The following is a 17,950-nucleotide window of genomic DNA, read 5'->3' as shown; positions in this document are numbered from 1 at the left end:
ATCCATTCTCTATCATGTCACAAACAGGGCATTCATCCTTGATTCCTCTTTTTTTTTCAATATCCCTCACATCAAATTTTGTCCATTTTAATTCAATAATATATTTCTATATTCTGAATCCCTTTACTCTATCCCAGCTCCCCCTGCCACTCATTCTGCCTAAATTATCCTCCAATCCGTTCTCCACAGAGTCACCAGGATAATCATTTTTTAAGTGACTTTAATTATGTTAACTTCGTACTTAAAATCCTTCCCATGGAATTTAAGTTTGGTCCTGCAGTTCAAGAAATGGTCTGGCTCCTTCTTCCTTGCATTCCGCCCACTTTTTAATTGCTCACTACATTCCACTCACACTGGGTTTTCATCTCCTCCTCCAATGTCCCCATTCCAGGAATTGATATTCTCCTCACAGTTTAGCTAACTGCTACTTATCCTTCAGATCCGCCCATCAGAGAAAGCATTCTGAACTATCTAAACTCTTCCTGTTAGAATCTCTCATGAAACATTGATTTTTGCTCCATAGTATTTAGCATAAGTTATATATTAATCCATTTATTCCTTGATAGGCTATCTCTCCCACTAGCCTATGAGTTCCATGAAGGCAGTGGAGGTGATTTGTTTCTTGCTAAACCCCAGCACCCGTGAAAGCATTTCATCTGTAGTAGAAACTCAATAAAGGAATGATTAATAAATAAATGATTGAGTTAAAAGTAAATTGGTAATTAGTTTATCTAACTAACCTCTTGAAAATCATGGGAAGCCTAGAGAAAGACCTTCAGGAAGTATGAAGGAATGAAGAAGTGGGCCCAGGCGGCAGGATTAACATCAACTCCAGGAAGTAAACATGTCTCTTTGTTTGTGGTTGGTGAAATGAGGGTGTGTGGAAGAACTGAAAGGAGACAGGAAAGTGTGCTAAAGGCAGTCTGCAATTTCTTTCTCTTACAACCACATCCCCTTCCAATTTTACCCTTAACTGATAAGACACCTTTATAAAACACAGGGGAAGAAAGAGACATTTTTGATGCTCGTTGTTTGTTCTCTAGAAAACTGTTACATAATCACATATGAGAACATATTATTTTTTGCTGCAGTTGTGTATAGATTAAAAATAAGAACTTGTACAGTGTTTCAGGACTTGTTCATTCAATGTGTGCTGTTCGAAAGCTGAGACTCCTCATTGTTAAATCCATATTCACCACTAAACCCTGCTGGGATTTTAATGTGATGCTGTCTATTTCAGGATCTCCTGTGGAATTTGTGAAGTCTCCTAAATCATCAGGTAATAATGTTTATACTTCTAGGACATAAAGTGTGCACATGAAAGGGAAGATTTATCAAAGACTGATTCTGCAGAAGGGATCTTAACAGTTTAGTGGTAATTTGCTATGGAGGGCCTGTTTTTTTGTTTTTGTTTTTGTTTTTCTTTTAAATCTTATAGAATAAATCCCAAAATTTGAGATCTGGACCAAGTCTTAGAAAGAATTTATTTGATTCTTTCATTTTATAGATGAAGAAAAGAGGTCTAGAGAGATGCAGCGACAGAATCAGGCAGAATCTAGATGGGAATCAGGCAGAATCTAGATGGGAAACTGAGGACTGTTCAGTTTAGATAGGAGACCAAAAAGAACATCACCACAATTCATTTCAGTAAAACTAATATTCCTCAAAAATACTCAGGAGTGGTTAATACATTTAATAAATATGTAGGGTATCAATTTATTGTGTTCTAAAATCCCGCTTTAATTATATATATCTATATATCTATATATCTATATATATAGATATATAGATATATATAATCAAATATTTATTGAACACCTACTATGGTTAAGAAATTGTGCTAGGTTTGGTAATTATATCAAACTATAAATAATAAATTATAAAGGTCCTAGGAATGGTGATTATACTGTAAATTAAACATAGAATTAGGATCTTTAGAAAGTGAAGTGGGCTTCAAATTATTTAGCATTTTTTTAAATAAATCACAAAGGAAATCAATGAAAACATTAAAAATGTTAATTGGCTACAGAAACATCTTTGTTTTGTTTTGCTTGCATTTCTCTGTATCATTTCTAACTCTTTTCGTAATGCCTCATTTGGGTCATGTACACAGTAGGAACTTGGTAAATATTTAATGATAATGATAATATTAAAGCCTGAGGATTCAGGGCTTGATACAGGGAGAATTTCAGACTCTCTGTACCATAATACTTTGTTATTGTTGTTGGCACTTAGGAGCCTCCATAACATGTACCATCAAGAACATGAAGGTGGTTGTCATGCAATGGCAAATTCAGGGCATAATAAAGCACAGCAAAGATTGCACATTTGTCTTAGGAAAAAAAATAAAAACTTAAGTAAGACTTGTTTGTAACCGAATGGGATGTATTATCATAGCTAAAAAGAGTGTCAGCTCAGAGGATTGGAAAAAGTTGAGTTCCGATAAAAATACCGACAGCACAGTAAAAATACTAAGCACTTCCAAAGGAAGGGGAAATCTTCGCTAATAAATTGAGTTACTTTGACTCTGTTGGGAACACTCAGGCTTCAAATTTATATAGAGCAAAGTTCAAACTCTGGCTCCACCACTGCCAGTAAAACCTCAAACAAAATGTGGCATGTATGGGTTTCATTTCTCTTATCTATAAAATTGAGCTAATAATGTTTATAGTAATAAAGTTCATTGTAAGGATTAAATGAGATGATATAATAAAAACCTACCCACCCCTGAGTGTCTGTCACTCTCCTAAACACTTTGTATGTATACTTTCATTTAATCCCCATAAAAACCCTGTGAGTTGGATTCTACTAAAGTAGCTAGAAATATGGTGTTCAGTAACTTTGTACTCTGCTTATCTAAGAAGTATCAAAAAAAAAAAACCCAAGAAAAAACCAAAACAAAACAAAAAAAAACCTACATCATAACCTTATTATTGGACTGCAAAACCTGCTCTCTTAATCTCTATTCACACTGCCTACCTAGATCTTGAGTCACAGCAGCTGACACAGGGGTAACATTCAATAACTGATTAATAATACTAATAGGAATAATAGAAATTTAAAAAGCAAGCTGTTCTAATGATGTCCCCCACGTATTCACCACATCTTACTAGTTTTTTTGTTTCTGATCCTTGTTCACTAAAGATTATTTAGTGACTAAGATTTGACTTTCCAAATAATCTATCTTCAGCAAGAGAATCACTAATCATGCAGACACCAGCACTCTAGGCTTCCTGATACTATATTTTGTGAATTAATAATTGACACTCAAACTTTATATATCATTGATGGCTTTAGTTAGTTTAAGTCTGTCCAGAAAGGTGGAGGCATGATTCTAAGTAAAGAATGCCAAGCCATGAATTTTTATCTCAGTTATTTATAACGTACTTTTTCATGTCTCTATACTTCCAGTGTCTTTCAAGCAAACAATTTATTTACTCTTTTAGATGGAAAGCTAATTAGCTTTAGGGAAAAAAAATGCCCAATTTAAAATATATTCTTTCCACCACCCCATTCTTGGTTAATCTTGAAATGTTGCAATTAATGTTTGGTCTAGCTAAATTTACTACTCATGTATCAGGAGAAAAATCTATTTATTAAAAAAATCTCTTAAATAATTTTTGTATAGTATAAAATGAAAAAAAAATGAGATTCTGAGCAACCAAAACACAATGATAACCAAATGGAAAAAAGTAACATTGCATAGCAGTTTATAATTATATTATTTTATTCAATTTAAGCTATATAACCATGGAAAGTCAGTATTTTTACAGTTGGTATAAAACATACATCTTATATGGCTTTCACCATTACCATTAAATCTTAAGACATAATCTTTTTTTTTAACATTTATTTATTTTTGAGAGACAAAGATAGAGCATGAAAGGGGGAGGGGCAGAGAGAGAGGGAGACACAGAATCTGAAGCAGGCTCCAGGCTCAAAGCTTTCAGCACAGAGCCCTATGCGGGGCTCGAAGTCACGAACCGCAAGATCATGACCTGAGCCAAAGTCAGACGCTTAACCCACTGGGCCACCCAGGCGCCCCTTAAGACATAATCACTTTTTGGAGGAGCTCTACTTTTCAAAAGCTTAAGATTATTAATGGAAATATTTCAGGCTATGTAAAATGTTTCTCTAATCCATTTTTCAAAATGTGGTTTCCAGATGACATCAGTATTTTCCGGGAATATGCCAGAAGTGCAAATTATCAGGCTTCCACTGACCTGTGATGTGCCTGTAAACTAGCTTTTGGAAAATAAAGGCCTAAATTATGGCATTTAATGATTTCCATAATGTAAAAACTTCAACATGTCCAATTTCAAGCTACCAACCTTACTTCTTCCAATACAGTGTGGGGAAGGCATGTATAGTCAGAGTTGGCAAGCTCTTTAAAACTGGTCTTCAACACACAAGTGTCTCGGACCTACTGAATCAGAAACAGTAGGGATGGGGCCCATAAATTTGTGCTTTAACACACCCTCCAAGTGATCCTGGTGCATGCCAAAGTTTGAGAACTACTGCCCTAATCCATCTTCACTATTTTTTCCACATTCACTTCCCAGATGATCTCATTTACTCATAGAACCTTATTTTCCATCAGTATACCAATGACCCATAACTTTGACCCTCTGGTCCTGATGGATATATCCGACATTACTTTGATGTCTCACTGTCACCTCATACTACATCAAATGGGGAGCTCCTTGTGATCCCTCACAAACCTGTTGCTATTCTTGTGTTTCTGTACTGGTAAATGGCACCATCATTCATCCAGTTGCTCATCCCAGCACCACATGTCTCTTCTATTTACCCCTAACAGTCATTCAGTCTCCAAGAAGTTAAGTGGATAAAACTTCCTGCTCTACTGTTCCCTAATTTGTGACCTTGGACAAGTCATTGCCTTTTCTAAGGCTCAATTGCATCACCTCAGCTCTCTTTTTAAATATTGTCTAAACCTATCCACTTCTCTCTGTTTGCATACCCAACTTCAACCAAGCCACCATAACCTTTTAGTTGAAGCACAGAAAAAGTCTCCTAACTTGTTTCTCAACAACAAAAAAGTAGTTTTTATGAAGTTGCTCATTATGGTCCAGTTTTTAAGTATCTCTGAAAAATAATCAGTGGTTGGTTGTTGTATATGTTGGGGCTGAGGGTGGTAGTTAAGATACAGCAGAAAATGGCGTAGGGGGTTACGGTGCCAGGTCCAGAGGAGAGAGAGAGGTTGTTTGCAGGAAGTCCTCATAGAGGAAGAACTTCTTTTACTTCTCACCAATTAAATGCCACTTCTACAATGAAACCCACTGTTATTCTAGACTAGTGGAGTTTCCTAATTAGGTAGCCCATAGCCCTATCTACACTTTCAGTGCAACACTTTCCCAATGGTAATTATTTGTGCAAAAGCTTGGTTAATATATTTTCCACCACTGTCCTGTTCCCTAGCCACCCCATTTCCCCTGAACCTACAAACATGCCCAGGATGCAATGGGGACACAATAAATATTTGTTCAACACCAATGTTTAGCATAGCAGAATCTGAAGTGTATAAAAATTGATATTAGAAAGTGCTACACATTATAATATGTAATATACTAAGAACAAAGCCACAATTATTCTGTTTGACATTTAATTTAAATGTTTTAATATATTCTAAAGCAAATTGGGAATGTTTTTACTTCAATTTCAAGGATGTATTCTTTTAAAATTATATTACTTCACACATTTCTTTTTAGGCCATTTTGGATATAGAAATGTATTATACATACATTCCTTGGAATGTGAAAAGTTAATTTCTGTTAAAGAAAATTCACAAACTTACAAAATATCAATTCATTTAATTCAACTTTCATTCAAATTTATTCATATAATTGCCTCGCTTACACTTATTTTAGATTTAATGTAAGAAAAAAATCTATAGAATTCATAGTATTTAATCGCTTTAGTACTGAGTAACAAGACAGGTAATTTGTGTGTGTGTGTGTTTATGTGTGTGTAAATGTGTATATACCACACACATAGGTATACATGTATATTTGTATGTTTATATACAAACACATGCTTGTGTGTGTCTATGTAGATATATATAAATACACTATTAGTAGTAGGAAAGTAGGAAAACAAAAATAAGGTTCATGTTGCATCTGCGATCTCCCATTTTGAGTACTAGAAATGTTGCTAACAAAATCATCAGAAGGTGTTAGTGTAGCTCTGAAACGAGTCAGACTGAAGTTCTAAGGCTATAAAACACTGGAGCAGGGAACTTGCCTACCAAATAAAAGTTTGCTATTTTTTTCTCCAAGATTAAAAAATACAGTAGCATCAGTTTCTCTTGACTTGACCCTGTTTTGACAATGCATACTCAGTCCATAACTCAGTTCCCTAGGCAGCTGCCCTTCTCTCTTTCCTCCTTGCCAATCTGTTTTGAGGAACCTCTATATTAGAAAGAAGACTTCAGAATAATGACCTACTTGCTATCTAATGATTCCCTGAAATTTTGAAAGAAGCTTTCATGAATCCCATTTCAAAGGTGTTTATTGTGAGTTTTCAATCACTTACTACTTTATGTAAGCAAGCAGTATTTTCAAGTGACAGCTCCAAACCTGTGTATTATTTAATCGGCTGCTTTCAGAGGGCAGCTCATCCTCTGATAGTCATCTTAGGTACACTAGGATTCACTGTTCATGTTTCTGGGAGTTTTTTCTAGAAAACACATCTCATTTTATAACAGCAAACATGGACAAAATTTATGGCATTTTTTAAAACATGAGAGAAAACATAGGCATTGCTCTCTTTAAGATTTAGTAACCATATTGACCTGAGTGTGTTATTTTTTTAATGTTTTTTAAATTTATTTTGAGAGAAAAAGAGAGAGAGAGCACACATGCATGAACGTGGGAGAGGCAGAGAAAAAGGGAGAGAGAATCCCAAGCAGGCTCCATGCTGTTAGCACAGAGCCTGACACAAGGCTCAATCTCATGAACTGTGAGATCATGACCTGAACTGAAATCGAGTCAGAGCCTTAACCAACTGAGCCACCTACAGGCCCTGACTAGAGTACATTCTTGAATAAATAAGAATATCCCAGCAAGTACACATGAGAGTTTTAGCTATGTAATATATCTGCAAAAATGAGGGAAAAGCAGTATTCAAAGAGAATATGATTTAATTTCTTGATAGGAACTATATTTATCAGACTTGGATTAATAAACACTATGGAATCTGTTCTTAGAGACAAAAGGATGGATATATAACAATAAATAGGAAATTACACATAAGATAAATTTTCTTTAGATTAAATGCTTAAGCCATTGCCACCTAGAAAAAAATATATCAAAGTAATTATTAAAGATACACTGAATATAATCTCAAATATTGTTTCTTGTAATGACTGATGAGTCAGATTGTAAAAATCAGTCTTTTGTGAAGAATAACTAGTTCTACTATGAGAGAGCCGTTAATAATAAATTTGTGTACACATGTGAAAGAAAACTGTTTCATTTTTCTCCTATTTGCAACACCAATGTTTCTTCACATATTCGTTATTGTGACAACAGGTTGAATTTGCAATTCACCATCTGCCTAAATAGCATTAACCTTCCTGTAACCTCATAATATCACTCAGTGCTTTGTCTGATATTTGAATCTCTCCAATATAAGCTAGGGACAAAATACATTGTCCTTTCTATTAGGCAAACACCAGTCCATTCTAGAAGCCAACTAAAATAAACTATCGCATGGAGATGGACATTAACATTTGAAATCATTTTCATTAAAATGCATTAAACTGTTCTAAAAATAATCAATGAACTTGCCTGTAAATAATCTTATAACAGATTTTAATTAATATACTGTCAAAATAATAATACATTTGTATAGCACCTTATGATTTACAAAATTATATTCAAATAATCCTTTATTAATATTATTATATTTTTTTAATGTTTTATTTATTTATTTTCACAGAGAGACAGAATGTGAATGGAGGAGGGACACAGAGAGAGACACAGAATCCAAAGTAGGCTCCAGGCTCTGAGCCATCAGCACAGAGGCCAATGTGGGGCTCGAACCCGTGAAGTGTGAGATCATGACCTTAGCCGAAGTAGGATGCTCAACCCACTGAGCCACACAGGTGCCGCTCACATGATCATTTATATCTTAAAGGGGAACCTAGATAACATGCTAGAGATAGAGCTTATGATCTTCCATTACCACTGCTAATCTCCATATTGATAAATCTATCAGTCCTTTCTTAATTCTCATTTTGCTTGATCCATCAATAGCACTGACATTGTTGATCATTCCCTTCCTCTTGAAAAATTTAATCAGCCCAATTTTCTTCCCACTTTTCACACAGGTCCTCCTTTGTTTATTTTGCTATTTCTCCTTCTCTCTCCAAATCCTAATTTGGCGTTCCCTGGTGTTAAGAAGTGGACTTTGTATCTTTTTAATTTAGTTGCTCCTTAGATATAATTTTATACTGTTTCATGGTTTTAAATATCACCTAAATACCGATGATCCCCAAATTTGTACCCTCTGCCCGGACTCCTCCCATTAATTCCAACCCTTATATTGAACTCCCTACTTGACATTCCTACTTGCGACTTTAATGAGCCTTTCAAATATTATGTGTCCAAATCTGGACTCCTGATATTCTTCCCCAAACAAGTTTATGCCCAGTCCTTTCCAACTATTAATAGTAACACTCTTTCCAGTTGCCCAGTCATAGCCATTGGTATCACACCTGAAAACTAACTTTCTCTAACACCGCATATTCTCCTGTTGAATACACCTTTAAAAAATAATCTCTTACCCTCTTCTCCTGTAGTCTAATCTCAATATGCAAGCTACAGTAATCTTATTAAGATGCTAGCCATCTCATTTAAATTCTCTGTATATAACACTGCAATGGCTAGTCATCTAATGCAGAGTAAAATCCAAAGTCCTTAATAATACCTAGAAAGCCCTAGAACAGGCCCCTATTACTTTCTGACTTCATCTCTTGTTACTCTATTCCTTATCGTTCTGCACTTGTCACACAGTACACTTTGATGTTCCTCAAATCTGCCAGGACCATTCCTGCCTCAGGATCTTTGTTTATACTTATTCCCTTTGCTTCAGTTATCCTCCAGACAATCCATGCCTATGTCCCTTACAACGTTTATGTCTTTCCTCAAGTATTCTTCTCAGTGATGCCATCTAGGTCCATTCATTCTAAAATTACACACACACACACAAACGCGCGCACACACACACACACACACACACACACACACACACACACATACAAGGACATTTCTATTTACTTGTTTATGGTTTGCTCCTCCCCTCTTGAACATAAACTCCACAATGGTAGTATTTAATTGGCTGTTGTGTACCCTAACATGTCCTAGCACCTAGAATAGTCCTATTACATAGTAGGTACTTAGCAAATATTCATTGATTGCATACGTGCCCAGAATTAGAATTGTTTACATAGTGTACATGTTGTTTCAAAAATAGCAAAATCAAAGTTATAATGAAATATATATTGACCAACTTATTAGCATGTAATATTATAATAAAAATATATCTTAGGGGCGCCTGGGTGGCGCAGTCGGTTGAGCGTCCGACTTCAGCCAGGTCACGATCTCACGGTCCGTGAGTTCGAGCCCCGCGTCGGGCTCTGGGCTGATGGCTCAGAGCCTGGAGCCTGTTTCCGATTCCGTGTCTCCCTCTTTCTCTGTCCCTCCCCCGTTCATGCTCTGTCTCTCTCTGTCCCAAAAATAAATAAAAAAAAAAATTAAAAAAAAAAAAAAAATATATCTTAATGGGGCGCCTGGGTGGCTCAGTCGGTTGAGTGTCCGACTTCAGCTCAGGTCACGATCTTGCGGTCCGTGAGTTCGAGCCCCGCGTCAGGCTCTGGGCTGATGGCCCAGAGCCTGGAGTCTGCTTCCGATTCTGTGTCTCCCTCTCTCTCTGCCCCTCCCCCGTTCATGCTCTGTCTCTCTCTGTCTCAAAAATAAATAAATGTTAAAAAAAATTAAAAATATATATATCTTAAGAATTCTTAAACTGATAAGAACAGATACTACACATGGTCTTAACCAAAAGGCCGAGAAGCGATGTATCTTAAGAATTCTTAAAGAATACAAAAGTTTTCGAAAAGAGAAAGATGAAAGCCTGACTTAAAAAAATTGAAGATAAGCATAAAATAGTGGTAAAGTACAATAGTTTGCTTGCATTTGCTTTTATATTTCCTTCCTTTATGTTTCTAAATACTTCTAAGAAAGCAGAATGAACACAATGGCCCTAGTGCCTCAGACAGTTCCTGACACATGGTATTCTTTCACTATTTGTTGAGTTATATATCTAATTATACTACCAACCCCCCAAAAACACTGATATGAAAATGACATATGTGAGAAGAAGAGAGGGCATCATCTCTTTCAACAGGGACACCCGGAGGAAAGAAGCACATTACGGAAAAGTTTTCTAAAACAACACTGCCATAAGGAAGGAAGAACATAACTTTAGTTTAAGAAAAGATAGGATTTGCTATAAGTGAATGAATACAATATGGGAATAAAGGGATGGCAAATAGCACATTTAAAGGAGACATGATGTTCTTGTGAGAGAGATTATTTATTTCATGGAATGTCCACATATTTGAAAAAGTAAAAAAAAAAAACGTATACCATGAAACCTACCCTATGCAAATATCTGGGTTTGAAAGGCAGGACAGTGTAAAGTTGCTTAATTTTTCACATGACATCAATTTTTGCTGACCCACAAAAGGCCGGCAGAAGAAACTTCAAAAGCAGTCTGTTCAAGTTGTTCATCAGCGGGATGAAACATGCATGATGAAAGATATATTATGGGCAAGTTTCTGTCAGTAGTTCATCCATCGGTGTCTGCCCTGTGTACCATACCAAGACATCTGCATACCTTAACAAAGATATTGTTGGTGCCCTGTGTAGAGCACCACAGGAAACCCTACTCATTCCCTCGGTGAGAGGTTTATGCATGTGTTATTGTTCTCCACAGCTTTCCAAGACTTCAATGGTCCCTCACAGTATGGTCTGTTGGCTTCTGGCAACCCAGGAACTTCCATAGCTGTTATTTGGCAATTGTTGGCTATTTGATATATAGCTATCTGTGCCCTGACTGGTGGTAGAACATGTCTTTTCATCACATAGAATTTATGGCCCATTCTTGGTATATAATTACAACTCAAAGAATTACTTGTCTGTCTTAAGATAATCCTTGGTTCATTTGAATTTGGTACATTAATATTAATGTATATATCTATATAATATCAATATATAAATATAATAATAAATATTACTATCAGAACAATTTGTTTGTAGTTATTTCTAAAAAAACACCACTGCTGATATATTGTGCATATTTCACATTCACCAAGCTATTTTTAAACTTTAAGCTTTCTTAATTGTTTTTTCAAGCATCGTAAATAGTACTAAGCTGAGTCCAAAGTAGAAATTTCAAATGCTTTTTCAAATGACTATTCTCCTACTTTCTAAGTCTCTTAGCAGGAAACTGGAAAGGCGGTCTTGCCTGCAACAATCATTTTCGTTCAGTCACATTAACATTACACTTGATAAAGAGACCTTATGGATAGGGAAGTCTTGAAAGAAGCTGGTCCTGAGATGTTTACAAGTGCTGAGAGATGGAAGTTAGAAAGTTGTGTAATATGAGCAAAGATGTCACTCCTAGTAGAAATATAACCAGAGAGCACCGTTAGTGGCGAGATTCTAAGGAAGACTACAACTGGTGACACAGCATAGCTGCTGATGTCTCCATTAGGGACACAGATGAGGAAATCCTATGGGATTGGCCAACAATGAAGGTTATAATGCAGCTATGCCATGTGTAGGCTCCATGAGGAGCCTTTATTTCTTACATTCTCCTCTGTAACTCCAGCAGTAGCACAGAGCCAGGCACTGAGCATGCATGCAATAAATGTTTGCTTAAATTAAGGAATGAACAAATGAACACTCCCCTCTGAATCCTCATCATTCTTCCCATTTAGTAAGCCCCTTTTATGTGCCACACCCTCGGCCAGTTGCCTTTTATGCTGGAACTCCCCTTTGAACAGATGTGGGAACTGTGAGATGAGGGAACTGTGACTCAGGGAGTTGAATGATGTACATACACACTCAGAGGCAGAGCTCCATGAGTTGGTAATTCCATGGATAGAGAGGATGTATCTGGGGTCTGGGGTCACCAGAACATGTAACTAGAGGAGGGAACTCACTTATGAACATTAGGGAACTCACAATTGCTTCAGGGTATTTTCCTCTGCTCTTCTTACACCAACACATCAAAAATAAGCTCTAGTTCTGAGCCTGTGTACAAGCTTTCCCAAACTGAGGCACGACAATCATAAATTTCTTTCTGAGAAAGGTTTTGTTGGTTTTGACTTCAGTATCTCATCTCAAGGAATGTTGAAGGAGTATGGTATTTCTAAATCATAGGCACTCAAGGACAAGGCAAGACTAAAATAATGCATAATGATACATCCTATATGTAATGGTGTTAATCCCTACTTTCTCTAGTTGGACAATGGTATCTTCACTACATGGATCTTTGAAACATATGAATGTGTACAGTGAGACTAAAGGAAGTAAAAGTACTCAGAGTTCATTTACTGTATCTGCACATGGTATAGTCTTCCCTGGACTTTTATAGATTCTGTAATGACAGAATTATAATTTTATTCACAGTTTCTTTCTCACTTATAGTCATTTAAAAGGGTATTATTTAAGCTGCCTTACTTATTCAAATATTTGACACAACATTTCCACTGGTGTATGAATAAGCACAGATATTTTTTTTAAATTCTCACTGCTTTATACCTAGAAGAGCAATTTAACAGAACTCTAAATAATAGTCTAAAGCCTATTTACTAAACACACACACACATACACACACACACACACACACCATAAAAACAAAAAAGAAACAAAAAAATCCCCAAACTTTAAAAATAAATCATTTGATTGAAAACTGACTTATTTACCACAGTAAAGAAAATTTATTTACATTTTTCTTTATTAATAGTATAGATTCTTTAAAAATATGAATGCAGTTCATTAAAAATATAACCTAAAGTCACTTTTCATTTCAGTCAAATGATCAAACTGCTTCTTAACTATTATTAGTTTATGATTGAATTATTGACTCCATGTTTCTCTTAGGTCACTTTAAAGAAATGGAAATAAACATCTGGAGTTGCATTTGCCAGGAATAATAAAAGATAAGAATCTTTTTCATTTTAATATTCTGTAAGATTTTATGGTTAATATTTCTAAATTAGTTTTTTGTGGGTTAGTCCTTTTTTCACTGTTTTTGAAAGCTAAATTTTGGAAACAGTGTTTGTATGTATCTCCCACTGTGAACACTGGTTTGCCAGGTCATTCTAATTATTTCATTTTTAAAGACTGACTCCCTTAGTATAATAGGTTTGTCATTAATGAAATTAAAGGTTGTGACTGCATAGCTATAATGGTCTAACATTCCAAAAATAAACATTTTTTTCTTTTGTCTTCAAGTTTATTTCCTCTCATTACTCTAGCTAAGATTTGACATGCATATTTCACTGGAAGGCCATTATCTGTGTATAATGTGTGATTCCATTAAGAACATTACCTAGTTAATTTATAAGAGACCATCTATAAAAATAAATAAAAAGATAAGCATCCAATAGAATGTAGAATGGAAGGAAGCATTTATATACCTCATTTGAAATGAGATTGTTTGTAAGACAATCTTTCCTCAAAAAAAGATTTATTACACAAACAGCATAAATCAAGACATTTGACTTATTTGTTTTGCAGTAGAGAAAACAATTGTTTTATAATTGTCTCTCTACTTCTCTTTCTGAGTGTATATACAGACGTACTTAATACATATATGCATTTATCACAATATTATACTTAATTACATCAAATCATGATAGAATGCATATAACCATACTTCTCATAAAAATAATCATTTCATTTGCTTTTATATTAATCATGGTACTAAAAGTTTTCTAAAATGTATTCTACTCTTTTAATTATTAAATAGAATATACAACATATAATCCAATATTTTATGTTGTTAATCCAATCCCATCTCTATAGACATCAATTACTCTGCTGTAATAAAGCAATGCCTTCAGGACCTTGAGTAGTGTGGGGCCACATTAAATGTCTCAGAGCATTCATTAACTATTTCTCTTCCTTTGTTATACCTCCATACTGTTCCCTTACCTGAAACTATCATTTTTCAGTACAACTGCCTTTCTAGATTACTTTACATGCAAGTATCTGGATCAGTCAGGGCTCAAATACAAAATAACATGTGTGAGTTTTGCAACACAATTTTTCTTTGCTGCTGCTGTGATTTTAATTTCTGAGTTTGGAGCAAGACACTGCTAGTCGAATGAAATATAAAAGACTGCTTATACAGTGTTATCTATATTTAATATAATCTGAGGCTCCACCAAGCCAACAAAAAGCAGCCGCTGTCATCTGTCCTGCTGCAGAATCTTGCCCTTTTCTGGCAGCGTCTTCTTCGAGAAGAGGGACACGGATTCAGGGTAGAATTAGATCAGCAATGGGTCCACACCTTAGACCCATCTTTAATTACATAGATCACTGTTCTGCACTTACATTATTTATTCACCCAATCATTTAACAAATATTTATTGTACTCCCACTAAGCTGAGACACCGTAACTGAAACTAGGGTAGATAAAAAATGAATTACAGATGAGCTTTCAACTGGGTCTTACATATTACATCTTCCATATAAACAATAATGAACCACCGAAGGTATTCCTTACAGATACATCACATAATGGCTGAAAGTAATAATTTAGAAGACCTATATTTACTCAGTTTAATAAATATATTATGTTTTAAAATTAGTTGAAATCATCATGATGTAAACAACTTTTAAATATAATTATTTTATTGGTAAAAAAAAAAATAAGAGTTTCTTGAAGGGCCATGCCACTATATACTTACTTCATTTATGTATTTTAAAATGTACTTTAATGAGGAAATGAGCAACTTGCTTTTCCATAAGACTGAATAAACTTACCTTAAGAACAGAGAGTACTTTATATTTCTTCAAAAAGCACCCTGTGTTCAAGAGACAGAAATTGTGCAAAATAAGAACGTGTGGAAGAACCTGTCCATTCAAATCCTCATTTACTCTCCAGGAAAATTTGGTTTCCAGCCATTGACACACATGCATTTGTCAAAACTGGGCTGGATCATAAGGCAGGTGAATTGATTGAAACATGCAGCCATAAGCCATTGTGGATAATACTCTATTTATATGGAAAAGAAAGAGATGGAAAATTACCTTTCTAAGTCTAATAGATGGACTCTTTCATTTTCTTAAAGAATGCATCTATATGTACATATTTAAATTATCTGCAGAAATATTTAGGAATTGGGAGTACAAACTACTTCTATATGGCCAAACTGTGTCAAATGAATGATTTGTGCTTAACAAAGGGGCAAAATATAGTCTACATGACACAGGGAGATGTTTGAGAAAATAATAATGAGTAATAAGGTTATTTTCACACAATAATCATTTTGTGTAATCATACATACAGAAGGTGTGCATATATACATTCTAAAACTGTCGCTGTAGATCTTGTACTTATATTCAATTTTTAAATGAAAATTATTTTATTTCAATGTGAAAAAGATAATATTCTATAAGCCTTTTGTTCCTCATATATTTACTTATATTTATATTTACATTTATTTATTTAAAAAAATTTTTTTTAATGTTTATTTATTTTTGAGACAGAGAGAGACAGAGCATGAATGAGGGAGGGTCAGAGAGAGAGGGAGACACAGAATCTGAAGCAGGGTCCAGTCTCTGAGCTATCAGCACAGAGCCCGACGCGGGGCTCGAACTCACGGACTGTGAGATCATGACCTGAGCTGAAGTCGGCCGCTTAACCGACTGAGCCACCCAGGCGCCCCTACATTTATTTATTTTTAAAGAAAACCAGGTTGCTAAAGGAATCACTTGAAATCTAATAATGTACTAATATCCCTCCCTTCGTTAGAATGATTTCATGCTGCTTTTTTCCATGTAAAGAGAGTATTACTTTTCAGAATTATTAAAAAAAACCTGCCTCAACAAGCTGTTTTCCAGATCTTTCTATTATCAACCCCTTAAACATAAATGTCCATTGTTTCAATGGCCTGCTGTTTTCCCTGAGAAATTTCCAAGATCAGAAATACTAATAATATCTCATCCTTTAAGAAAAAATGGCATCTAGTTGATTTCCCTTTTGTCTTAATATAGGGTTATTTACTGCTGTAGTACAGTTATATCTCAAACCAGTATTCAAAAATTGTTTTAATTTTATTTTTTAAATTTTAATTTTTTTTTCTTTTGAGAGAGAGAGACAGAGGTGTGAGGGGGGAGGGGCAGAGAGCGGGAGACAGAATCTGAAGCAGGCTCCAGGCTCTGAGCTGTCAGCGCAGAGCTCGCAGACATGGGGCTTGAACTCGCCGACTTCGAGATCATGACCTGAGCTGAAGTCAGATGCTTAACTGACCGAGCAACCCAGGAGCCCCAAAAATTATTTTAATATTAAAGTAACACATTGTAAAATATGTAAAACAGTAAATAAAATCCATGGTTTAAATTGTATACCTTAATGTTAAAGCACTAAGAAATTATATAAAAAACAAATAAAACAAAAAAACGACAACAACAACAACAACAGCAACAACAACAAAACAAAACAGAGGGACCAGATTGCTTACTGGACTAGTCACCACTAATTTAATAAGTTCCACGTTAATTATTAAATCAATGTATTATTAGATTAAAACTCTCTAGTTGAGGCCATGCTAAAATAGAATACATTATAATTTAAATGGCATATTTAAAAATTTCTTAATTTTTAATTAAGCTATATGTAACGCTTTTTATATCCTCAACATTGTCTAGTATTGTATTTCGCACAGTATAGGAGCTTGAAAAAAATGTTAAGCTAATTATAAGTGATGTGATCTAACAGCAATGTCAAAGTTTTTAGTTATTATGATTCTGTTACATAGCATGATTATGTTCATGTTCTTGAATAAATACAGATAGAAATATTACATAAAAGCAACACTGTTCTTGTAAGAAGTGACACAAAAATGAAAATGGACCATGAGTATTACTGAAAGAGAATAATTTAATGGAAAATTCCTGTGATGTTATACCCTGAGAAAGAAAAACTTGAGCCAAATCAACCCTAATAAGAAATGACAAACCTTGAAAAGCTATCTATAAATTTTCTTTAAAGCAGTATGCTTTTCAGATAAGCAAAATTGTTTTACATTGTTACCAGCTTCTATAAATGCCAGTTCAATTTCAGAATCCATTGTTTAATTGTGATCATATCAAAGAAGAATCCTTTCTAGAGAGCAAAAGCACTAAAAAAAAATGAAAAGATTATGTTAATAAAGCTAATGTATCTTGTTACCATGGTAACTTTGAAACTAAAATATTCAGAAAAGTCTTTTTTCCCTATACCATTGTTTTGTGAGGAACTGGTTAGTTGATTACCAGCTCATGGAACCATAATCCTTTAAAATGGTGTCATTGAAAGGCAGAAGAATATGAGGCTTACATGAAACAATAAAAACTTCTTCTCACATTTCTGAAAATAAATCATGGAGACCTGGAATGCCAGAGGGTACCCAAATTATTGGGTAGACATAAAGAACCCTCATAAAGCATTGACTTAATTTTTAAAATATTACATAAAGGCATTATTCTATGTTACAACCTTATTATAGACTTGAAATGCAAAATTCAAAGGTATTCTTTGGAAGAACACTGGAAACATTGTTGGGATGTTGGCTGGCTTTTGCGTTTTACAAGGCCAGGAACCAGAGTGTACTCGTTTGTCTTCTTTTTTAAAATAGAAGTTTAGGAAC

At 34.8% G+C, this 17,950-nt stretch overlaps 1 protein-coding gene and 1 pseudogene across 6 annotated transcripts in view; both read right to left on the bottom strand.

Moving 5' to 3' along the window:
• ERBB4 (erb-b2 receptor tyrosine kinase 4) overlaps window positions 1–17,950 on the bottom strand; it is a 1,139,239-nt gene that overhangs the window by 118,756 nt on the left and 1,002,533 nt on the right. The window lies entirely within an intron of this gene.
• LOC128772802 (U2 spliceosomal RNA) lies at window positions 9,931–10,099 on the bottom strand (annotated as a pseudogene).

Source organism: Panthera pardus, unplaced genomic scaffold, assembly GCF_024362965.1.
Source record: "Panthera pardus isolate Hobbes unplaced genomic scaffold, ASM2436296v1 HiC_scaffold_10, whole genome shotgun sequence".
Classification (NCBI taxonomy): Eukaryota; Metazoa; Chordata; class Mammalia; order Carnivora; family Felidae; genus Panthera; species Panthera pardus.
This window is presented reverse-complemented; position numbering and strand designations above follow the sequence as displayed.